Here is a 27,253-nt window from a genome sequence, read left to right as displayed (position 1 = left end):
CTCTTCTTAAAAAAACAAAAAACTCAGCCTTAAAATAATAATTTCAGAATTTCCATCGACATTTTTAACCAAAATTGTAACTTTTACTTCACTAGGGGGGTGAGGAGCGTGTACATGGTATGGGACCTGTTATCCAGAATGCTTGGGACATGGGTTATTCCCATATATCTTAGTTGGGATCAAGTACAGGTACTGTTTTATTATTACAGAGAAAAGGGAATCATTTAACCATTAAATAAACCCAATAGGGCTGTTCTGCCCCCAATAAGGGGTAATTATATCTTAGTTGGGATCAAGTACAGGTACTGTTTTATTATTACAGAGAAAAGGGAATCATTTAACCATTAAATAAACCCAATAGGGCTGTTCTGCCCCCAATAAGGGGTAATTATATCTTAGTTGGGATCAAGTACAGGTACTGTTTTATTATTACAGAGAAAAGGGAATCATTTAACCATGAAATAAACCCAATAGGGCTGTTCTGCCCCAATAAGGGGTAATTATATCTTAGTTGGGATCAAGTACAGGTACTGTTTTATTATTACAGAGAAAAGGGAATCATTTAACCATTAAATAAACCCAATAGGGCTGTTCTGCCCCCAATAAGGGGTAATTATATCTTAGTTGGGATCAAGTACAGGTACTGTTTTATTATTACAGAGAAAAGGGAATCATTTAACCATGAAATAAACCCAATAGGGCTGTTCTGCCCCAATAAGGGGTAATTATATCTTAGTTGGGATCAAGTACAGGTACTGTTTTATTATTACAGAGAAAAGGGAATCATTTAACTATTAAATAAACCCAATAGGGCTGTTCTGCCCCAATAAGGGGTAATTATATCTTAGTTGGAATCAAGTACAGGTACTGTTTTATTATTACAGAGAAAAGAAGATCAATTTTTTGTGGAAATCAGTTAAGTCATGGTTATAAATCTGCCGCTTATACTTTACAATGTAAAGGTATTGGCGCATGTATCCAAAATGTAGAAATTTGAAACAGAATTTGTGTTTCAAAAATGTACAAATAGGGCCCTTAAAAAAATCGGCATGCACGTAATTTTTTTGACACATGCCAAAAAAGTGAAACACACGACAATTTTTTTTACGTGCAACATTTTCACCGTTTTGGCTCATCACTACTCCTTATATTGTTTGAGAAAGCAAGCACGTGTATTTTACATTTTCTATTTAGTTATATAGATTTACATTATTTAACATTTTACGTTTATCTTAAAAAAAAAATTATAAAAAAGGTAAAGTAATAAAAGTCGCCAAGTTTGTGCAAGGTCTAGTAACCAACAGCATTTACTTGTCAGCTGGATCCATATGGTTGTTATCGGTTACTAGACCCGATGGCACTTTCATTACATTGTTCCACTCTTTTCTATAGACAAAGGCAAAAAAAAGTAAGAGGTGAGAACTCAGCAGGGTTCAGCAGTAGTGATGAGCGAATCTGCCCCATTTCGCTTTGCCAATAAATTCGCGAATCTTTCAAAAGATTCGCGAAATGGCGAAAAATTTGTGAAATGCACCTATTCTTTTGACGCCTGCGACTATTCTTGAGACAATTTTGGACGTGCGACTATTCTTTTGACACCTGCTACTATTCTTGCAACAGTTTTGGCCGCTCGACTATTATTTTGACGCCTGCGAATATTCTTGTGACTATTCTTGCGACAATTTTGGACGTGCGACTATTCTTTTGACACCTGCGACTATTCTTGCGACAATTTTGGACGTGCGACTATTCTTTTGACACCTGCGACTATTCTTGCGACAATTTTGAACGTGCGACTATTCTTTTGACACCTGCGACTATTCTTGCGACAATTTTGGACGCGCGACTATTATTTTGATGCTTGCGACTATTCTTGTGACTATTCTTGCGACAATTTTGGACGCGCGACTATTATTTTGATGCTTGCGACTATTCTTGTGACTATTCTTGCGACAATTTTGGACGCGCGACTATTATTTTGATGCTTGCGACTATTCTTGTGACTATTCTTGCGACAATTTTGGACGCGCGACTATTATTTTGATGCTTGCAACTATTCTTGTGACTATTCTTGCGACAATTTTGGACGCGCGACTATTATTTTGATGCTTGCGACTATTCTTGTGACTATTCTTGCGACAATTTTGGACGCGCGACTATTATTTTGATGCTTGCGACTATTCTTGTGACTATTCTTGCGACAATTTTGGACGCGCGACTATTATTTTGATGCTTGCGACTATTCTTGTGACTATTCCTGCGACAATTTTGGACGCGCGACTATTATTTTGATGCTTGCGACTATTCTTGTGACTATTCTTGCGACAATTTTGGACGCGCGACTATTATTTTGATGCTTGCGACTATTCTTGTGACTATTCTTGCGACAATTTTGGACGTGCGACTATTCTTTTGACACCTGCGACTATTCTTGCGACAATTTTGGACGCGCGACTATTATTTTGATGCTTGCGACTATTCTTGTGACTATTCTTGCGACAATTTTGGACGCGCGACTATTATTTTGATGCTTGCGACTATTCTTGTGACTATTCTTGCGACAATTTTGGACGTGCGACTATTCTTTTGACACCCACCACTATTCTTGCGGCAATTTTGAACGTGCGACTATTATTTTGATTCCTTCGTCTATTCTTGCGACAATTTTGGCCGCACGACTATTATTTTGACGCCTGCGACTATTCTTGTGACTATTCTTGCGACAATTTTGGAATGTGCGACTATTCTTTTGACACCTGCGACTATTCTTGCGACAATTTTGGATGTGTGACTATTCTTTTGACACCCGTGACTATTCTTGTGAAAATTTTTGGACACGCGACTATTCTTGGGACAATGTTTGGATGCGCGCAAATTTTTTCATCCATTTCGCAAAACAATCCGCCAATGGCGAAATGCGGAAATTCGCCGCAAATCCATGCCTGGCAAAACATTTTGCCCATCACTATTCAGCAGTCAACAAGCTTTTCTTGATGCTGAGGTTGGAACAAATACAGCGGCGTAACTACTGGGCCACAGGCCCTGCTACAAACAATTTTGGGACTACATGCCGACACTGGGCTTTGGGGTCCCCAATCATTAATGTTGCCCCATATTGTTGCATGGTTCCATTTTGGGGAATAGACTCAATGGTGGAGTTCAGCCACTGACGGCATTTTTGCTTTCATTATAAAATTTCATGAGCCAAGGACTGTCCTTTCTTTGGTAGATTAAGACTAGTTAAAAGTCTTAATCATAAAGATCCTAAGAAGGAAAGTGGGAAAATATGGCACAATTATCCAAGATTTATTTTAGCATTCTTAATATTAATTACTTTGATGGCATCATTTAGCAAAAATAAGTATAGCTGTGTTATAAATGATTGTATTCTGAATTAAATACTACAGAGGAAGCAGACCCTGCTGTTGCTGGGGGGTGGAAACGTAGGGGGGCCAGTTAGGCCCTAATAATTGAGCAATTACAGTATAGCTTAGTAGAAAAGTAAAACTTACCAATGTTTGGGGGCGCTAATTGAATGGGGCCCAGTAACATCGTTTTACACCACTGGCAATGGTTATTCTACACAGAGATCATAATTTTTTTGTGTACAGGTATGGGACCCCTTATCCGGAAACCCGTTATCCAGAAAGCTCCGAATTACAGAAAGCCCGTCTCCCATAGACTCCATTTTAATCAAATAATTCAGAATTTTAAAACCGATTTCCTTTTTCTCTGTAGTAATAAAACAGTACCTGTACTTGATCCCAACTAAGATATAATTACCCCTTATTGGGGGCAGAACAGCCCTATTGGGTTAATTTAATGGTTAAATGATTCCCTTTTCTCTGTAATAATAAAACAGTACCTGTATTTGATCCCAACTAAGATATAATTACCCCTTATTGGGGCAGAACAGCCCTATTGGGTTTATTTAATGGTTAAATGATTCCCTTTTCTCTGTAATAATAAAACAGTACCTGTACTTGATCCCAACTAAGATATAATTACCCCTTATTGGGGCAGAACAGCCCTATTGGGTTTATTTAATAGTTAAATGATTCCCTTTTCTCTGTAATAATAAAACAGTACCTGTACTTGATCCCAACTAAGATATAATTACCCCTTATTGGGGGCAGAACAGCCCTATTGGGTTTATTTAATGGTTAAATGATTCCCTTTTCTCTGTAATAATAAAACAGTACCTGTATTTGATCCCAACTAAGATATAATTACCCCTTATTGGGGCAGAACAGCCCTATTGGGTTTATTTAATGGTTAAATGATTCCCTTTTCTCTGTAATAATAAAACAGTACCTGTACTTGATCCCAACTAAGATATAATTACCCCTTATTGGGGCAGAACAGCCCTATTGGGTTTATTTAATGGTTAAATGATTCCCTTTTCTCTGTAATAATAAAACAGTACCTGTACTTGATCCCAACTAAGATATAATTACCCCTTATTGGGGCAGAACAGCCCTATTGGGTTTATTTCATGGTTAAATGATTCCTTTTTCTCTGTAATAATAAAACAGTACCTTATAACTGATCCCAACTAAGATATACATTATCCTTATTGGATGCAAAACAATCCTATTGTGGTTAATTAATGTTTTATTGATTTTTTTAGCAGACTTAGGGTATGGAGATCCAAATTACAGAAAGACCCCTTATCCAGAATACCCTTGGTCCCAAGCATTCTGGATAATGGGTCCTATACCTGTATTTGCTTTTTAACAGGAATGGAAGCTGCCATACTGTCACAGCAGTGCAAAAATATCAAGTGAAACAGTGGCCTCTAGTGGCCCCATTTCATTTTTTTTTTATTATTTGTGGTGTTTCAGTTATTTAGCTTATTGCTCAACAGCTCTCCAGTATGGAATTTCAGTAGCTATCTGGTTGCTAAGGTCTTGTTTACCTTAGCATCCAGGCAGTAGCTTGAATGAGAGACTGGTTTATGATTAGGAGAGGGCCTGAAAAGAAAGATAAGTAGAAAAAGTAACAATAATAATAAAATTGTAAGCTCAAAGGACATTGATTTGTTCAATTTGAAAGCTGGAAAGATGTAGAATAGAATGGCAAATCATTTAAAAACTATTCAAAAATAAATAATGAAACGAATTGCAAAGCTGCTAGTAGGGATGCAATTAATTGCTTTCCGTTTGGAATAAATAAAGAGGAATAGTCCTTACTCGTATGTATATTTCCTACGGATTGGTCAATCCAGTCACTGAAGATCATCCCACTGATCAATCTCCTTGTTTGCTTATTTCTTTAGCACTTGTAACCTGGAACCAGAGCCCCGGCAACAGGGAAGTATTAAGTATAACTCCGACCTAACAGCCGGCCAAGGCTTCACCTGGATAACAGCTCGGATCCTTTGAAAATTCAAATGGTATTTCAGCGAAATCAAAGGCAGCTATGGGGCAAGACAGCCGGCTGTCAACAGCTAAGGGAAGGAGAACATCCGTGAAGAGCTTTTCCTTGGGATTAGGTTCTCCGAGCTTTATTTTCATTTCAGGTTAAGGGGTCAGGCAGAAAAGCCCAACTAAGAGGACTTTATATTTGCAGGTATCAATGAAAAAGCCACTGAAGCATTTACCAAGAGCCGTGCAGTTTCCTCAGAACCTTGATGATAGAATGAGGCATTAAGTGGATCTGAAAGAAAGCAACCAGAAGGATCAAGGGATCTTCTCTGCTTACTAGTAATGTTTAGAAGAGCAGCAAGTGACTTGAAAGGGGCTTCCCACCTGTTTAAACACCTGAGCTCATTAGGAATAGGGTAATAGAACATTATGGGGCCCATTAATCAATGTACAGGTATAGGACCCATTATCCAGAATGCTCGGGATCAAGGGTATTCCAGATGAGGGGCCCTTTTGTAATTTGGATCTCCATACCTTAAGTCTACTAAAAAGTCAATAAAACATGAATTAAACCCAATAGGATTGTTTTGCATCCAATAAGGATTATTTATATCTTAGTTGGGATCAAGTACAGGTACTGTTTTATTATTACAGAGAAAAGGGAATCATTTAACCATTAAATAAACCCAATAGGGCTGTTCTGCCCCCAATAAGGGGTAATTATATCTTAGTTGGGATCAAGTACAGGTACTGTTTTATTATTACAGAGAAAAGGGAATCATTTAACCATTAAATAAACCCAATAGGACTGTTCTGCCCCAATAAGGGGTAATTATATCTTAGTTGGGATCAAGTACAGGTACTGTTTTATTATTACAGAGAAAAGGGAATCATTTAACCATGAAATAAACCCAATAGGATTGTTTTGCCCCCAATAAGGGGTAATTATATCTTAGTTGGGATCAAGTACAGGTACTGTTTTATTATTACAGAGAAAAGGGAATCATTTAACCATTAAATAAACCCAATAGGACTGTTCTGCCCCCAATAAGGGGTAATTATATCTTAGTTGGGATCAAGTACAGGTACTGTTTTATTATTACAGAGAAAAGGGAATCATTTAACCATGAAATAAACCCAATAGAATTGTTTTGCCCCCAATAAGGGGTAATTATATCTTAGTTGGGATCAAGTACAGGTACTGTTTTATTATTACAGAGAAAAGGGAATCATTTAACCATTAAATAAACCCAATAGGACTGTTCTGCCCCCAATAAGGGGTAATTATATCTTAGTTGGGATCAAGTACAGGTACTGTTTTATTATTACAGAGAAAAGGGAATCATTTAAACATGAAATAAACCCAATAGGGCTGTTCTGCCCCAATAAGGGGTAATTATATCTTAGTTGGGATCAAGTACAGGTACTGTTTTATTATTACAGAGAAAAGGGAATCATTTAAACATGAAATAAACCCAATAGGCATGACCTGGAAACCTACAGGTAGATCAAACAAGTGAAACCTTACTGAAGATTAGGCTTCTGCCTCATCCCTTTTAAAACCAAAATCTATTTAGTAAATTGATCAGATTATCCCTTTACCTTTGGGGCTTGTTATCTCCTGTCTGGCTTCCAATCCAGATTATTGGAGGATCAAACGCTGAAGCCACAGAACTTTGTGCTTCACTTACTTTGGGTTAAACAAAGTATTTGACAGATGTAGCTGCATTTTCATTTTGTATTTTCCTATACTCAGTAAGACAGTAAGCACCAATAGCAACCTGGAACAGTAGCCTTTCTTTAATTGTGCAGATATCAGGAAGAATGAGGCAATGGGAGTAAGGGTGGAACCATGGCGCTACTTTGCTAGGGCTTCTGTATTCCTGGGCTTGTATAGGAACCCCTGTGCATACGCAATGTAAGTCCCAGCCTAATCCTTTGTCAGCTTCAGTTGCTCTTCAAGCATTAAGCATAAAGCCTGTACTGAATACCATGATCAGTTTGTATATACCTTAGGGGCCTTGTTTATAAAGGCTTTAATTTGTAATGTTCTTCAACACTAGTCATCATCATCATCAGGGCCGTATATATATAACCACCCGAGGACCTATGCCTAGGGCAGCTGGATTTGGGGGGCCCCTGGGTGCCTATATATTAGCTCTATAATTTTTATTTAAAAATAAAAAGGACCTAACTACAGTGCTGTCCATCATCAGAAATATATCAGGTAGAGTCCTGTGTGGAACCAATATTTAAAAGCCAAACCTGACCTGGACCCATGACCTGTGACCCAGACCCACAATCCACATTTCTACCCACTTGGACCTGATTCACAACGGCCTTATCCGCAACCTGATCTGCAACCCACTGACCACCATTAAAAAGGAAGTGCTGTTGCTGCAAACTGGAAGTGACATCATGGGAGTAGTAGGCATGTATTATAGAGTACCAGATTTATACATATACTTACTTGTCTACCCTATCACCAAGTAATTACTGAAGAATAAATGAATCATACGCAATAACCGACACCAGACTATGGAAATGCATGGAGAAAGGCCGCAGCTGTTTATTTATTCATAAATCAAAGTTTCAATAACCAAAATCAGATATCAACATCTCGTTTGTAAATTATATTTTATAATAAACCTTCTTAGCCAGACACTGTGCTTTCAATGCCCGCCATGCTGAAAAGTTCTGCCATGACCACAGCCAGAACTAACATTTACCTACCGCCAACCGAGAAGAATACACAGCTGCAACATAATATTTTTTATTGTTTTTTATATACTACGAAAAAAGCGGGTGGGTGGGATGGGGAACAGACTGCACAGCTAGCCTGGGTAAGCACCTTAAATAACCTTGTGTCTGCTGACTGTCAGGTGGGCTGTGTGGACCAATCAAGTGGGAGCCCAATGTTCCCTGTAACTTCACTAACACTGTCCACACAGCCCACCAGACTCCACACTCAGGGAACCAGCTTCATGCCACACTCCCATGCCCAGCTATAGGGGGTTAAACCCCCAACTGGGCCATGAGAATTGGGCAGGGTTAGAAAATAAACTTTTGAAAAAATGTTCCAAGGAGTAAAATGTAGATAATATAATATAGATAAAAAAGTACAGAAGACCCACAGACCCACATCTATACCTGTACCTGGAAACTCTACACTCAAGCTGCAGGGTACCCCCACCCGCTGCAGGGCTATAATATAAGGCTTTGAAAAGTTTCTGGTGAAGCTGGAGAGTCAATGTAGTCATGGAAATATAGCGTAAGATAAAATAGATATCCTATTAATTCCATTGGATTTCAATAACAGTGACATTAATGGGAACAAAAGTATCAGTGAGTAGTGAATCTGTCCTGTTTCGCTTCACCAAAAAATTTGCAAATCTTTCAAAAGATTTGCGAAACGGCGAAAATGTCGCGCATCAAAAAAAAAATTATTTTGATGTGGAACAATTTTTTTGGCATACCGACAATTCTTTTGACGCCCGTGATGTGGGCAACAATTTTTCCGCAGCAAATGTTTTCATCTGTTTCGCAAAAAAAACCGGCAGTGACAAAATGCTGAAATTCGTGCCTGGCAAAACATTTCGTCCATCACTATCAGCGAGTTCTTCCTTCCATTGGATAAAATGGTATCACAACAGGTCTGACCTGGTGAAACATTTCAGTGATATTTTGGTTGCAGAAGGTGTCAAAGTGTTATATAAATGGGGCAAAATGAGAATAAATGGGCAAAATGTAACGAGTAGATGAAAGAGCCAGTGTTAAGGTGGTCATGGACTTTCCAGGCAACATGGTACTAATTGAGGAAATGGTGAGCAGACATAGACAGAAAGCAAACAGTTGCCTTGCATGTCAAGCACTCATTGTATAACCTTCATGAAATATGAAACGGCCATAGCAGAGATACAGATCAAGGCAACGGAGCACATTCTGAAACTTCTGAAAATGAACACTTGGGCCGTGCCGATTCCCACCTCCTGCTCCCTTAGTCTCACTTTATCTGTCAGCGACCATGTTCTCTGCTCTCCTAATGGTGCCTTTATTCTCTGCCCTCGGCTTGGGTTACCAAACAGCACCCATGAGAAGGGCAAACAGGAAGTACATTTCTGCACGGAGGGCTTCCTTTATGATTACCAACCAATTTAAAGTCAGTGTTAATGACATAATGACTAGTGATGGGCGAAATGTTTCACCAGGCATGGATTCGCGGCGAATTTCCGCGTTTCGCCATTGGCAAATTGTTTCGCGAAATGGATGAAAAAATTCGCCACGGAAAAATTCACCGCACGTCCAAAAATTGTCGCCCACATCAAAATAATTGTAGTGGGCGACAAAATAATAGCCGCGGGTGATGAAATAATAGCCGCGTGACAAAATAATAGCTGCGGGCGACAAAATAATAGCCGCGGGCGACGAAATAATAGCTGTGCGACAAAAGAATAGCCGCGGGTGACAATTTTTTTTGACGTGCGACATTTTCCGCCATTTCGCGAATCTTTTTCAGCGAAACGGGACTCATCACTAATAATGACATGTACATTGTAAGCTCTTTGTAGATTGTAAGCTCTTTTGGGCAGGGCTCTCTTCACCTCTTGTATCGGTTATTGATTGCTTTATATGTTACTCTGTATGTCCAATGTATGGAACCCACTTATTGTACAGCGCTGCGGGATATGTTGGCGCTTTATAAATAAATGTTAATAATAATAATAATAATAATAATAGGGGTAAGGTATGGATATCAGTATTGTATATTGGCATGTCAGGAGTCTTGGGGGTTCGGTTTAAAGGCTGTTTTTTTACAAAGGAATAAATTCCCTGCACAGTGAACACTGGTACAGGTATGGGACCCATTATCCAAAATCCTGGGGTTTTCCGGATAAGGAATCTTTCTGTAATTTGGATCTCCATTGCTTAAGTCTTATAAAAATAATTTTAGTGTTAAATAAAATTGTTTTGCCTCTAATAAGGACTAATTATGTCTTAAGTGTGATCAGCTAAACTGTTTTATTACAGAGAAAAAGGAAATCAGTTTAAAAAATATGAATTAGTTGATTAAAATTGAGTCTGTGGGAGACAGTCTAAAGGCGGCCATACACTGTAGGATCTGCTCATTCGGCGAGAACGCCAAGCGAGTGGAACTTCTCCCAATATGCTCACCTACGGGTGGGAAATATCAGGCTAATTTGATCGTTTGGCCCTAGGCCCAATTGAATTAAACCAGCGGGGATAGGCTCTGTCGGATCAGGGACTGCATCAATGAGCCAATGCGGCCCATGATCCCACTGAAAAATCAAACCTGCCAGATGTCAGTCGGGGGGGGGGGGGGGGCCATCGCTGGTGCCCATACACGGGCAGATAACTGCTGAATCGGTCTAAAGGACTGATATTGGCAGCTGAAATTGGTACATGTATGGCCACCTTTACCATGATTGGAAGCTTTCTATATAACAGGTTTCCAAATAATGGATCTCATACCTGAATAAAAAAATTGTATCCTATAGACATAAACTGTAGAGTCACTTTAGCTTATAGTCACCAGGAACATATTCCCTTTAGTATTGCCATTTTACTGCCCAAAAGGGGGGTTTTAAAACAATTAATCTTTATTTATGGTAGAAGTGGAAAAACAAAATGGCCATTTCTGAGAGATGGTTGGGCCCAAAATCATGGCAAATATTGTAACAGTTTTTCATCATCCTTTGAACACTTAATCTGCCCTGTAAGCCAAAGGGTTCTGGGGTAACAGAGAGGATATGAAGCTACGTAAGCGTATGTGGAGGAGTTGTTTTTAATAAAGTGCTTTCATTTTTTGCAATGATTTATATTGATCGCTATCATATTTAGTGAAGGACTTTTTTTTATTTGCATCAAAACATCAATGTTTTAGTCCCTGCCAGAAGAACTGTTGGATTTCAGTATATAAAAACGGTATTTATTCATAGTTTTTGAAGAAACCGAAACAGAACATGTTGGGCAAACTGAAGGCACTGTTGACAGTTACTTACATTCTAGGGATTCGCTAATTACCGTATTATCCCAAAGGATATTTATTGGGAGATTCATTTATGTCTCATAGTACAATATATATAGTCACAGGAAGGTAAAGCCACCAATAGGCAAGTCATCAATTCAGCCTTTCCTTCGTCTGGCCTTGGTGGATTTCTTCTCATCACCTGTTCTGTTCTATGTTCTATTCTATACAGTAGGTTGATCAGATACCCTAATAGCTATTTTTCTATAGAGAACAACCCCCAGTTAGTTCTGTAGAACAAACCCAAACGTAGGCCTTACAGATACAGAATCCAGATCAATAGAAATATATATTTGGCTTGAAATATCAACAACTGCCACTCAAATGAGGGCTATATACAGGTTTCACGTTACTGTTTACCACACATAATAACAAATAGGCTGACAATGGCAATGTTTACTTTGGCTCAGTGCCTTTGTTAGCTGCCTGGGGTCTGAGCCATAGAGAGAGAGAGGGCCGGGAGTTGTGGGACTCAGCAGGAGTAAATAAACAGGCGTCAGGCCTTTCACAGGAAATAAATGGCTCTCTAAAAGCCAAGTACAGAGATCATTGATAAGTCATTTGTTTGTGGTTGGATAAGCAGAAGGGAAAGGATACTTCTGTGGAATGTGCAATACAAAGCAAGGATAGGCATGGAGCACAGGTGCACTGATTTTTAAATTAATAAATCACAAATAAACCACTTTTGACTTGCAGGCAGTTTAGGCGGAACACTGTGAGATCCCCCTCAGATTCCCAGGAAGTGCCTCGGGCCATACCATCCTGTCACCCCAATTATATTCTCTTTCTGGTCATCAACCATCAATGGAAGTCTATTTGGACAGTACATCCTTCAGTGTTTCTAGGCCTATGTCACCCTAAGCAGACTGGTCTATGGAAGATCAGATGAAAGATGCAGTTTTATGGAGATTAAGGCCAAGGTTTTAGCAGTCCTAAATTATTCCAACAGGCTGTAAGAAAATGCCCCCTCTTTTAGGCTATGGCACATCTGATTGGTAGGGTGGCAATGCAGACTGGGAATGCAACCAGTGTCGGACTGACCCACCAGGAAAACTCCCAGTGGGCCCAGGTGTCAGTGGGCCCTCCTGCTCCTGACCATTTGGCCTGTTTCATGGTTATTCCCTATTTCTGTATGGGAAGAAAGAGGAGAAATAGATGGAAGAATAGATGCTAGCATGTACATAAAAGAGACTAGGAGAATAAAGAGGTTGGGTGAGGAAAAGGGGAAAAATAGTTTGGAGAGTGGGGCCTGTGGTCTAAGGTTTTCTGGTGGGCCCCAGGGGTCCCAGTCCGACACTGAACGCAACATCAGGTGATCTGGTTACCCTTCTATAGTATTGCAAGGCATCCGGCTGCTGGTATAAATGGGACCATTGAACATGACAACTAGGCAACCATTTTGTTAGTCAAAACAGAGGTCGGAGGGGGGGGGGCTAAATATAAAGACAAGAAATAAAAATATAAGAAGAAGAATAACAGTGAAGCATCAAAGTCAGTCTAATTTGTGATTGATGGCTGGATCAGTGACCGCTTATAAGTAGGCAGGATTATTAGTTGCAGGCTGGAACTAGGCAGGATTATTATCCAACAGCCATACAAAATAAATACTAGGCCCATGTATAACGTACAAAAAGTTAATTTTTTGTGCCACATGACAAACAGAGGGCACCAGTTTTGTCTCATCAGTATCAGTGGATCAAGTCAAATGAGTGGGCATTTTTTTAGCTATTCATATTTTTGTTCGGCAGCTCTCCAGTTTGGTATCTCAGTAGCTATCCGGTTGCTAGGTTCTTGTTTACCCTACCAACCAGGCAGAGAAGGGCTGAATAGCAAGATAAGTAATAAAAAGTAACAATAACAATAAAATTGTAGCCTTGGCGAGCAATAGTTTTGGGGCGAAAACACACGGGGCGATTAGTCGCTGCGGCTTTAAAGTAAGTCCTTTGCGGCTCGTGAGTTTTCGCTATGCAGATTAGTCGCCGCGACTTTTTTGACTAATTGCCCTGTGTGTCTTTGCCCCTTAGTCAGAGGCAGAAAAAAGGCAAAATAAACTGTAAAAAAAATTACATGTGTAAAAAAACATTTCATTTTTCACCATTTCGTTAATTTTTCTGCAAATTTTCCAGCAAAGGAAAGTGGACAGATTCGCCCATCACAGCACCCTGCCCACTATACATAATAAGGGCAGGTTATAATACTGCGCTACAGTAATGTGAGGAGCCTCTGGTGTTTCCATGTTTCTTTAATGTCTCACCAGCCACTGAAATACTTCAAAAAATTGTTTATCCCGAACCCATCAGAGCTGTGATTGTTAGGGGAGAAAACTAGTCACGAGGAAGAGGCAGAAAGTGATCCCTGAACTAATTCCCATCTTTTCCTTTGAAATGTCCCCATGTGACTGCTAGCGGGCTGACCTTGCACTGATTGGATAAGCTTCAGCACTTCGGCCCGTCAGTAGTGCCCCCGCTTCTTTCTCACCCTTTGGCCCCCTTTATAATACAGTGGTGGGCTCCATGCCGAAATGATCTGATGGTCCCAACAGTGACCTTGCCTAATGAGTGTCTCTTAAAAAATAAACATAATTTCAAGCAACTTATATGCAATATATATCAATTAAAAAATACACAGCCTTTCCATGATTTTAATGTAATAATATGGTTTGGAACAGTTCCCTAAGCCCCGCCCCCTGTTCCCCTGCTGATCTGGCTGACTACTTTGTGACTCAAATAAAATGGAACAGTAGTCGCCTGTCCTCAGCCTGCCTTCAGCCTGCCTCCTCCCAATCCCACAATTCCCTGCACACATGATGTCAATAAGGAAAGGAACATCCCAGTGCAATGCATTGTGGGTTATGTAGTTCCGGCATGCTGTCTGTAAGCTGTGGAGAAGTTGTTACACTTTGTAACATCAGTGTTTTAGTCCCTCCTCCCTTGCCAGGAATACAAATGATGCAGAAAGGGAAGAACAGTTTTGCAGCTGGATTTCAGCATATACAAATGGTATTTATTCCTACTTTTTGAAGGAACAGATTACAGTGATAGGAATAAAGAGTATCCCTAACATTAATGTTGCTTCATAATCAGTTATAAAAGCTTCGTTGTGGCGTCCCCTGTGTCACAGAAACATTGTGTTATAAGAAATCATGCATCTTTTGTGTACAATACACTTGATGTCACCTTGGAGCCCCATGGCCTGTAGAAAAGCACTGAAATGTATTTAAAGATGTATCCTTAACGGAAAACTAGACCTAGAATGAATACTAAACCGACAGATGTTTATATCATATTAAATGGCCAATTAAAGAATCTTACCAAACTGAATACTTAACCAACAGCCACTTGCTCTTTCATCTACTCATTTTTTCTGCATTTCGCCGTTGGCGGATTGTTTTGCGAAACGGATGAAAAAATTTGCTGCATGTCCAAAAATTGTTGCCGACGTCAAAAAAGAATAGTTGCAGACGGCAAAAGAATAGCCTCAAGACGAAATAATTGCCGTGGCCGACAAAAGAATTAGCCGTACGACAAAATAATAGCCGCGGGCGAAAAAAGAATAGCCGTGCAACAAAATAATAGCCGCGGGCGACAAAATAATAGCTGTGGGCGACAAAAGAATAGCCGTGCAACAAAATAATAGCCGCGGGCGACAAAATAATAGCTGTGGGCGACAAAAGAATAGCCGTGCGACAAAATAATAGCTGTGGGCGACAAAAGAATAGCCGTGCGACAAAATAATAGCTGCGGGCGACAAAAGAATAAGCGTGCGACAAAATAATTGCCGCGGGCGACAAAAGAATAGTCGGCGGCGACAATTTTTTTGCCGCACAACATTTTCACCGTTTCGAGGATCTCTTGAAAGATTCGCAAATTTTTCAGCGAAGCGAAACGGAACAGATTCGCTCATCACTACTTATTTATATAACACTTTGACACCTTCTTAGACCAAAATATCACTGAAATTTTTCACCAAGTCAGACCTGCTGTAATACTATTTTATCCTGTGGAAAATGATATTTCTTGTGATCTTAATTGTAACGTGTAAAGACAAAACTCTGCCCATTCATTGGCTGATGGGGCCTAGCATGTATGTGTGCCTTGGCTTGTTTGTGTGCACTGTGAATCCTATGATCCCAGGGGGCGGCCATTTCTATTTAGGATTACCCAATGGCACATACTACTAAATAAGAGTATATTTTTAATGGAAATGGTTTATTTGGATGAAGCAGGGTTTTACATATGAGCTGTTTAATAGAATATATTTTTATAGAGACCTACATTGTTGAGGGGTACAGTTATCAGCGGGATCCTGTTTCACAAAAGGCCCTGGGAATGTTATCAGTATCTCTCCCCCTGATGGTTCTGCTGGCACATTCCTCCCTGAATAAAATTCTCCTGAATGTGAGCTTGTGTCATGTTCTCAGAGTATTCTGAAGGGATTACAATCCATTTCCTTCTTAATTTGGCTAATGCTCAGCGGGAAGCCCCCGGGATAAGGATTATAGCATTTATACCTCTAATTAAAAGAAACACTTCTTTAAAGTTCTCTCCGCAGATAACAAGCCGTACAAAGGGGCTATACCTCAGCCCGGCTCAGTTTTGATCCCATTACAGTGTAAACGAAGAAGAATCTGCCGGCAGCTCCTTCCTGTAGGGAGAGCACATCCACCAACTGCAATATAAAGCCAGGGGTGGGCAAACCTTTTGGCTCAGGGGCCACATTGACTTTTAAAATTTGACAGACGGGCCGGGCCAGCGTTAAGGTGCCCATACACAAGCAGATCCGCTCGCTTTGGGGACATCGCCACCTACGGGTGGGCGATATCGGGGAGTGTTTAGGAAAAAAAAAAAATCGGATTATGTGGGCAGCAATATGGCAGTCGGTTCGGGGACCGCATCAACGAGCCAATGCGGTCCCTGATCCGACTGAATTTTCTAACCTGGCCAACCGATATCTGGCCAATTTCAGGCCAGATATCGGTCGGGCAGGCCCCTCATTTCTGCCCCTACACGGGCCGATAAGCTGCCAAATCGGTCCAAGGGACCCATATCGGCAGCTACTATCGGCCCGTGTATGGGGAGCTTTACTCTGCTTGTCAGTCCAAGTCTCGCTTGATACGGAGTTGATGGGCCGGATTAAAAAGACCAACAGGTCTAATGTGGCCCATGGGTCGTAATTCGTCCACCCCTGATATAAAGCCATATGGAGTGTATTGGGTGTACAGTATGTATCTTATTTGTATGGTGGTCTGCTCTACTCAACCCACTAATGGTAAAATACACACACATAAATATATTCACATAGAATAAAGGACCTAGATGGGGGTGACTGGCCATGGTCCCACAGAGCAGTAGATGCTGGTAGGACGTAAGATATATTTATATTCTGAGGCAATTTGAAACTGGTTTTCATTTTTTGTTATTCTGCTTTTTGTTCTGTAGCTCTTCAGTTTTCAAGTTCATCAGCTATCTGGTTGCTAAGGTTCTGTTCACTTTAGCAACCAGGCACGGGTTTGAACGAGAGACAGGAATATGAATAGGAGGGGGACTGAATAGAAAGATAAGTAATATAAAGTAGTCAGTGACCCCCACATATAAAAGATGGAAAAATGTAGAAGAGGAAGGTGAATAAAGACTAATATCTATACAAAAATAAATAATGAATGCCAATAGCAACGTTGTTAGGAATAGGACATTGTATAACATACTAAAAATAAATGTAAAGGTGAGCCAATCAGATGCTGCTGAATTATGGGATTCTGGGTGATGGAAGGTAACACAACAGTAGCTTTAAAGCTATAGGTGGGGAGGGACCGGGAGTAGCAGGTACAGTAGGGCAAGATGGAGACAGTAGCACTTTACATCAGTGTTGTTCTTCATTTGTAGAAGCAAAAGAGAGCAAAACCAGGCCAAGAAGTAGTGGTCTCCAAGGCAGTATTATGTGGCCTGGCACCCTGGCCCAAACCCCGATTTTACTAATCTCCCCCTCACCTTGATTGAGAGTGGCGAAGTCAAACATTTTCAGCCATAAAGGTAGAAATGATGCTCAGCTCCCATGGCTTTCAGTAGAGGCCGTACATTCTGTTCTTTACACCACCACTTACACCACCATATTAATTCTCCCCATAGAGCCCCCCCCCCCCCCCCCACAGTGCTTCTAATGAGTTGGCCCAACATCAGGTGCTTAGAATTAGTGTATTTCATGGGGCAAAATTGTCATTTTGGGTTTATATCCACTTCTTGTTAAGAGCCAGCACAGTCAATAAATCAGTCAATAAAATACAAAAAAAAAGCTCCATAGACGAGACAATTAGCTATATTCTCCCTTTAAAAGAGCAATTACCTGCATAAAGCACAGACTGGAGCTGCAATTAAAGGGTCGGCCCCCGGGGCAGCGCTGTGCATCGGAGCATGTCATTGGCTGAGAAAATACACAAGTGGAAGGGATAAGAAAATGCAGGTATGGGACCTATTATCCTAAATAAAATGTGCCAAACCATGGAAGTTTGTGAAACGCATTGAAGTCAATTATCTTTTCATGGTCTTTTTTCATGTAAAATGTAAAAAGTTTTATGTAAAAAGACTCACACCTTTATAGCAAATGAAAGTACATTTATCAGAGCTCTATTCTCAGCACGTCTGTAATTTACATTCATTATTTTCTTTTTCTAGTTTTCAAGGTATTAGCAGTTTGTGATGAATCAGAAACAACGGCTCCTTCTGCCTTCCGGCCACAGTCAGCTGCCAATCAATATCAGGAGAAAAGAAACTCCCTGTGATGCTGCTCTGCTTCGATTGGACAAATAAATGTCACATAAGTCTTTTCCGCTTGCTGATTTTTAACATTAAATAAACTCAATAGGACTGTTCTGCCCCAATAAGGGGTAATTATATCTTAGTTGGGATCAAGTACAGGTACTGTTTTATTATTACAGAGAAAAGGGAATCATTTAACCATTAAATAAACCCAATAGGGCTGTTCTGCCCCAATAAGGGATAATTATATCTTAGTTGGGATCAAGTACAGGTACTGTTTTATTATTACAGAGAAAAGGGAATCATTTAACCATTAAATAAACCCAATAGGACTGTTCTGTCCCCAATAAGGGGTAATTATATCTTAGTTGGGATCAAGTACAGGTACTGTTTTATTATTACAGAGAAAAGGGAATCATTTAACCATTAAATAAACCCAATAGGGCTGTTCTGCCCCCAATAAGGGGTAATTATATCTTAGTTGGGATCAAGTACAGGTACTGTTTTATTATTACAGAGAAAAGGGAATCATTTAACCATTAAATAAACCCAATAGGGCTGTTCTGCCCCAATAAGGGGTAATTATATCTTAGTTGGGATCAAGTACAGGTACTGTTTTATTATTACAGAGAAAAGGGAATCATTTAACCATGAAATAAACCCAATAGGGCAGTTCTGCCCCCAATAAGGGGTAATTATATCTTAGTTGGGATCAAGTACAGGTACTGTTTTATTATTACAGAGAAAACATCGGTGCTATTATGAGCTGTTCAAATGATTTTCCAATAATAATTTGGCCACCGGAGGTCACTGTTTCCCAGGAGAGTGAATTCTTGGATAAGGTTATTTTATTTCAATCACGGCTGCCCCCAGCAAAAGAAATAAATCCAGTTAAATGCAGATAAAGAAATCTCCTTGGGCAGAATACCTATGTCACTATGTTTTACTAACATTTTAGAAATTCATTGTTAACTCTTTAAGGCTTGAAAGAGGCATGCAATACATATTTAGGCAAGCTAAAGGCAATGCTACAGCCTGGAACATTGATATCCCAGTCCTGATTACTGGTCACTGGCTTGCCAGACCAATTGGGCCGGTGGTGGTGGGTGCAACCAATCACTGAGTAGCATAGCCACCAACCAGGTTTTATTTGCCTCCCACCAATCTCATGCAAGATAGGGCACAGATTATTAATCTCAATATAAATTGTCTCCTAAGGTTTCCATTTATCCTGGTCCTGATATCCAGAAATGGGAATGATACGTGTGGATGCTTCACTATAAGCCTCAGATAATTGGGGGTCTAGAACTGTACAACTAAAGCCAAATCTGCAGAAATATATTCAGCTTTTAATTAATATACAAATTCCTCCCAGTACTGACCTGATTCCCAGTTGTGCAGCTGAAACATTGTTATTCCAGAGTTGTGCTGCCACCTTGTGGAACAAACATGAAGGGCACCTGGGGGCATTTGGTCTGTTCTAAATAAGCAGAGGACTTTCAGGTCTTTCACACTGGAATAAAAGGAACAGCTATCAGGCAGGAACAGCCAATTCTTGGTTCTAATCTGGATTTGTGTATTTAGGATATAACCCCCAGAGCAATTAAACATTTACGATTTGCGGCGAATTTCCGCGTTTCGCCATTGGTGGATTGTTTCGCGAAACGGATGAAAAAATTTGCGTGCGTCCGAAAGAATAGCCGCGGGCGACAAAAGAATAACCACGGGCGACAAAAGAATAGCCGCGCGACAAAATAATAGCCACGCGACAAAATAATAGCCAGGCGACGAAATAATAGCCGCAGGCGACTAAATAATAGCCATGCAACTAAATACTAGCCGTGGGCGACGAAATAATAGCCGCGTGATGAAAGAATAGCCGCGGGCGACAATTTTTTTTGACGCACGTCATTTTTGCCATTTCGCAAATTTTTTGCCGAAGCGAAACGGGACAGATTCGCTCATCACTACTCAAGAGTTAAACCCGGGCCTGAGGTTCACCATTTTACTCCCTCTGCTTTCTGTTAAACAGTAACTGATGTGGCAGCTATGTGTTTTGTAGTGCACCAACCCTGTACATCTGCCGTAAAGTGAGGCAGCTCTGCTGGTTTTTGCCACTGAGGAAGCAAAGTCTTTTGTGTAGCAGGAAATACACTCCCCCCACCCAATGCCAGCTAATACAAATCAGTAAACTTTATTATGTGAATTCATTTTATTTTTGCCCCCAAATTGGGATATTCTACTTAATAATACCCATTGTTTCGGGTACAATGAATGATTTTTCAGTTGAGCAATGGAAAATCTGGAGACGTATTTCAGCTGAGAGACATTGGGCAGATGTTGGGCTCGGGCAGGTATTCATTCCAATAAGTCCAGCTGAATCACAGTCTCACTACTGTATATTATATATCCCTTATTATTGGCCAATGTAGTGTAACCGCTCCCCCTGCAGCGCCAAATATCCCCCTACACAAACTTATAGGATCCTTCAACTTCAGAGGCCAATGATTATGTGGGTGAGACAATGGGGTTCTGGCTAATTACAACAAAAGTGAAAGCGGCCAAACAAAAGGCCAATATTGTTCATTTATTTTGCTTTTCACTTTAGGCAGCAGAGCATTAAACGCAGGAAGAAATGGTAATGCCCACGGAGAGGAACTGATTTCCTTGTTCAAATTGCTAATTGACTGAAAAAAGGTAAATAACTTTATTGAAAGTTTGGGAACTTTACTAAAAACACTGATATTCTAGGCTTTAGCCAATTGGTCAGAGCTGCCCACTGAGTGAGACCTTTGGTGCCCAGGGGCAGAGCGGGGCAAGCTGCAACCCCAGGGGCAGAGCGGGGCAAGCTGCAACCCCAGGGGCAGAGTGGTGCAAGCTGCAACCCCAGGGGCAGAGCGGGGCAAGCTGCAACCCCAGGGGCAGAGCGGTGCAAGCTACAACCCCAGGGGCAGAGCGGTGCAAGCTACAACCCCAGGGGCAGAGCGGGGCAAGCTACAACCCCAGGGGCAGAGCGGGGCAAGCTGTAACCCCAGGGGCAGAGCGGGGCAAGCTACAACCCCAGGGGCAGAGTGGGGCAAGCTACAACCCCAGGGGCAGAGCGGTGCAAGCTACAACCCCAGGGGCAGAGCGGGGCAAGCTGCAACCCCAGGGGCAGAGCGGGGCAAGCTGTAACCCCAGGGGCAGAGCGGGGCAAGCTACAACCCCAGGGGCAGAGCGGGGCAAGCTACAACCCCAGGGGCAGAGCGGGGCAAGCTGCAACCCCAGGGGCAGAGTGGGGCAAGCTACAACCCCAGGGGCAGAGCGGGGCAAGCTACAACCCCAGGGGCAGAGCGGGGCAAGCTACAACCCCAGGGGCAGAGCGGGGCAAGCTACAACCCCAGGGGCAGAGCGGGGCAAGCTACAACCCCAGGGGCAGACCGGGGCAAGCTGCAACCCCAGGGGCAGAGCGGGGCAAGCTGCAACCCCAGGGGCAGAGCGGGGCAAGCTGCAACCCCAGGGGCAGAGCGGGTCAAGCTGCAACCCCAGGGACAGAGCGGTGCAAGCTACAACCCCAGGGGCAGAGTGGTGCAAGCTACAACCCCAGGGGCAGAGCGGGGCAAGCTACAACCCCAGGGGCAGAGTGGGGCAAGCTACAACCCCAGGGACAGAGCGGTGCAAGCTACAACCCCAGGGGCAGAGTGGTGCAAGCTGTAACCCCAGGGGCAGAGCGGGGCAAGCTACAACCCCAGGGGCAGAGCGGGGCAAGCTGCAACCCCAGGGGCAGAGCGGGGCAAGCTACAACCCCAGGGGCAGAGCGGGGCAAGCTGCAACCCCAGGGGCAGAGCGGGGCAAGCTGCAACCCCAGGGGCAGAGCGGGGCAAGCTACAACCCCAGGGGCAGAGCGGGTCAAGCTACAACCCCAGGGGCAGAGCGGGGCAAGCTACAACCCCAGGGGCAGAGCGGGGCAAGCTACAACCCCAGGGGCAGAGCGGTTCAAGCTACAACCCCAGGGGCAGAGCGGGGCAAGCTGTAACCCCAGGGGCAGAGTGGTGCAAGCTGTAACCCCAGGGGCAGAGTGGTGCAAGCTGTAACCCCAGGGGCAGAGTGGTGCAAGCTGTAACCCCAGGGGCAGAGCGGGGCAAGCTGTAACCCCAGGGGCAGAGCGGGGCAAGCTACAACCCCAGGGGCAGAGCGGGGCAAGCTACAACCCCAGGGGCAGAGTGGTGCAAGCTGTAACCCCAGGGGCAGAGTGGGGCAAGCTACAACCCCAGGGGCAGAGTGGTGCAAGCTGTAACCCCAGGGGCAGAGTGGGGCAAGCTACAACCCCAGGGGCAGAGTGGTGCAAGCTGTAACCCCAGGGGCAGAGTGGGGCAAGCTACAACCCCAGGGGCAGAGTGGTGCAAGCTACAACCCCAGGGGCAGAGCGGGGCAAGCTGTAACCCCAGGGGCAGAGCGGGGCAAGCTACAACCCCAGGGGCAGAGTGGTGCAAGCTGTAACCCCAGGGGCAGAGTGGTGCAAGCTGTAACCCCAGGGGCAGAGTGGTGCAAGCTGTAACCCCAGGGGCAGAGTGGTGCAAGCTGTAACCCCAGGGGCAGAGTGGGGCAAGCTACAACCCCAGGGGCAGAGTGGTGCAAGCTGTAACCCCAGGGGCAGAGTGGTGCAAGCTGTAACCCCAGGGGCAGAGTGGGGCAAGCTGTAACCCCAGGGGCAGAGTGGTGCAAGCTGTAACCCCAGGGGCAGAGTGGTGCAAGCTGTAACCCCAGGGGCAGAGTGGTGCAAGCTGTAACCCCAGGGGCAGAGTGGGGCAAGCTACAACCCCAGGGGCAGAGTGGTGCAAGCTACAACCCCAGGGGCAGAGCGGGGCAAGCTGTAACCCCAGGGGCAGAGCGGGGCAAGCTACAACACCAGGGGCAGAGTGGTGCAAGCTGTAACCCCAGGGGCAGAGTGGTGCAAGCTGTAACCCCAGGGGCAGAGTGGTGCAAGCTGTAACCCCAGGGGCAGCAAGAAGCCACTACTGATATCTTTAGGGGATGAAATTCAGATTTAGTTTGGAACTTTGGCTCTACTTGTGCAGATTATCAACAAAGAGATCCCTAATGGCCAGTCAAACAGAGCCAGAGTGATTGGGACACAGCCCCCAGATTAAAGGGCAAGTCAAGCAAACCTATCCCACACTTTACAAAAAAATCAAAAAGAAAAATTCCATATTAAAAACATACGAACCCCAAAGTACGCTGCCTTACGTGTTTCATACCCCAACGGTACGCTCTCTGAGAACTGCTTATGACTAAGTACCGTTGGGGTACCAAACGCGTAAGGCAGCGTACTATGGGGTTTGTATGTTTTTAATGTGGTTTTCAAATAAAATAATATTCTTCTTTTTTGAATTTTTCTTATTGATTTTTTTGTAAAGTGTGGGATATGTTTGGTAAACTGCTCTACTAGTGCAGAGATGAGGCCCCCCCAGTCTGCTCCAAGGGTTAATAAGTGCAGGGAAACAGGGGCGTGGCATGGGAAAGACCCGCCTTGGAGTGGCGCAAAGCCCCAAATCGCCCCTGTTCCCCCCCTCCCTTTATTTACAATTCCTGCATTTCATTCTATTTCAGTCTATTAGATGAGGAGGGTTATGGTGCTTTGCCCACAGATGGGCAATAATTGGCCAACTGATGTTACATGTATTGGATTCTCTGATCATTCAAACATCACTATAAATATATATATATATACACACTATAGTGAGATCCAATCACTAGCTGATAAGTAAGTGACCAAATCAGCCAAAGATGCACATGGTGGGCAGCGACCTGGCCAAGCAAGGGGGATATTGATTTGTATGGCCGGATGGCAAGCATAGCAGCAAGGACTTGGTAATGGACATAAATATGAAAAGGGATAGGGAAAGTCTAAGGCTAAAAGTGGTGAAACTCATGTTTGGCCAGGCTGTATTGTGGGTAAAAAAACATGGCATCTGAATTCCTACCTGTAATCCACTGCTGGTATCATCAGGATCTGAAGCCTCTAAAGGTTCCCATATATGGGCCGATTGTAGCTGCCGATATGGATCCCTTAGACCGTTTCGGCAGCTTAACGACCCGTGGGGCCCCAGGGCCAAACAACTGAATCAGCTCAATATTGCCCACCCTTAGGGGTGGGGGATATCGGGAGAAGATCCACTCGCTTGGCGACCTCACCAAGCGAGCTGATCTTAATGTGTATGGCCACCATAACAGGGCTAATGAGCCAGTGAGTGTTGAGGGAAGGAAGCTTAGCAAGGCAAAGGAAACCAATCCACAGCATCAAAAAAATCATCAAAAAAACTACTAGAAGTGGACAGAAAATGGCACGTACTACTAAAAAAGTATATTTTAGTATTAAGAAAATGGTTTATTTAGATGAAGCAGGGTTTTACAAATGAGCTGTTTATAGAGACCTACATTGTTTGGGGGAATATTTTTCATTTAAGCCCTAAAAATCAGCATCATCTTAACTTTGCCTTTACTGTGTCACAGCATTGAAACAATCCCTTTATAGAGATCATTGATCCAGCGCCTGCGGGGGGGGGGGGGGGGTCAGTTGTAGTTTAATTGTGCTTAGAGTTAATATTTACTCATGTTTCTCCCAGATGGAATCCCAGAGCAAACACGGGGCCCTACGTGCGCGTGAAGCTCCCGTCTCACATATATCCCTCATTATCCGCTCGCTACGCGCGGCCGAGCAAAGGCCTTTCCATTAGGGGAAGCCTGCACTTCCATTACTGCTAGGAATTAAGAACATTAAGCTCAAGGAGGAAAAATTTGTAATAGTATCAGCATAGTAAGTAATGTTCCCCCCCTGTTGTAATATATAAGGATATTAGGAGATTCCTTGACCTTTATACAGGTCATTATGGAACCCCAAGATGATTTCCACTATCCTTGTGTTTTACAGTGGTCAATACATTGTGTTTAAGTTTATATGCAAGTTGACGTGATCTATTACATACAAGTGACATCACCAAACATGGATCATAACGGTTGACATGGCAAAGCTATGTTAAAAAGGATATATTCTAAATGTTTTTCATGGTTTGTAGATTGTAAGCTCTTTTGGGCAGGGCTCTCTTCACCTCTTGTATCGGTTATTGGTTGCTTTATATGTTACTCTGTATGTCCAATGTATGTAACCCACTTATTGTACAGCGCTGCGGGATATGTTGGCGCTTTATAAATAAATGTTAATAATAATAATGTAGAGTGTAAGCTCTTTTGGGCAGGGCTCTCTTCCCCTCCTGTATCGGTTACTGATTGCTTTATATGTTACTCTGTATGCCCAATGTATAAAACCCACTTATTGTACAGCGCTGCGGGATATGTTGGTGCTTTATAAATAAATGTTAATAATAATAATAATAATGGTCACCACAGAACACTTCAGTGGTTTTACCTCTATCCATTCCTGTGGGCTTGAAGTGTGCTTCTGGCCATTGTGCTGATGGAGGCCCACGATCTGCACTGGAGGCCCATATGTCGGATACTGGGTTCAACACAGAGCCACATACTGCCTGGCTAATCTCCTGAGTTCATTTTGCACTTGATAAAGAATAATTTCTGTGTGTGCAGAGTCACTCCCAGGCCCCCCAGACTGATGGATTCTGTTCTCTGGCTAGCCTAAAGGTCCCCATACACCTCCTGATCCGCACGCTTGGCGATGTCGCCAAGTGAGCAAATCTTCTCCCGATATCCCCCACCTACGGGTGGGCAATATCGGGAGAATCCAGGCTAATTTGATCGTTTGGTCCTGGGGCCAAACGATCGGATTATAACGATGGGTATAGGCAAAGTCGGTCCAGGGACCACATCAATGAGCCGATGCGGCCCCCGATCTGACTAGATTTTTTAACCTGCCCAATCGATATCTGCTCGATTACAGGTATCGGTCAGTCAAGCCCGTCGGTAGTGCCCATACACGGGCCGATTAGCTGCCAAAGCGGTCTAAGGGAATAATATCATTAGCTAGAATCGGCCCGTGTATGGGGACCTTTAGTTACGTTAACTATAGCCTTGATGACAGACATTTGGCAAAGATCTTGTTGTCTGTGCTGTGAACAGATATGCACATACATTCTTATGACATGTAGCTCTGCCTACCTTTTGCTCAGAACCCACGTACATGTCTCATAAACCTTACCTATTTGCCTCAAACGACCTTTTGGTATCTGAAATTTCCATAACACCAAGCCACAGAGGCAGGGCACCCAGTCCCAGGCCGGCAAAGCAAACCCAAGTCATCAGAGAACTTGCTCAATGGGAGGGTAGAGTTCCTTTTATTGAAGGCTTAGTTTTGTACTTATTTTGTCTCCTCTCTTCCTTAGAAGGATTTTGGTTTGGTCGGATGGGTTTCGGCCAACTCTAGTCAGGCTTTCCTACGTCTTCTTGGGCCACTTTCAGTACGAGTTCAACTAATGGTGGGAATTGGTGACTGTTGGATGTTGTATCTGAAAGTCTTCTGGCAGCCGATCAAGGTTCTTTCCCCACAATTCTTCTCTTCATCCTTTGATGTTTTGCCCCCACATCCAGGGAGGTTTCCTGCAGTGCCCTGAGCACGGTTTGTATGACGGCCACAACAGCATCAAGGTCTCTTGAGATGGTTCGTCAAGTCCTTGCAAGTCTCAAATCCTCAGAAGGTTCTCTGCTTTTCTTTCTGCTCTCCATGCTCAGTGTAGGGGCACACAGACCATTCAATGTGGCTGAATGTGTGCTTCTTATATTAGAGGCACTGATTTAAGAGCAATCGCCTAATTGAAATCCAAAACATTTCTAAGGGTGAAGAGACACAGAGCTACTAGTAGCAGCTACTTGTCATGGCTACTAAACTCCAGAAAATCCCCTGCCATAGACAATACTGAGAATTGCTTCTGCTAAAACACACGTAGAGACAATTATCAGTAAATGATCAGCATTGTCTATCTTTGTAGCCACTACAAGTAGCTGCTACTAGTAGCTCTGTGTGCTGCTCATTGCCCAGTCAATATTAGGATTTGTATGTGGAATAGAATAGGATTTTGTTGTCGGTGAGTAGCATAACTTTGTTATTTGCAGAAATTATCTGTCAGAACTGGTGCATTATA

This window comes from Xenopus tropicalis, chromosome 1 (genome assembly GCF_000004195.4).
Source record: "Xenopus tropicalis strain Nigerian chromosome 1, UCB_Xtro_10.0, whole genome shotgun sequence".
NCBI lineage: Eukaryota > Metazoa > Chordata > Amphibia > Anura > Pipidae > Xenopus > Xenopus tropicalis.
The sequence above is the reverse complement of the archived record's forward strand: the minus strand, read 5'-3'. Positions refer to the sequence as shown.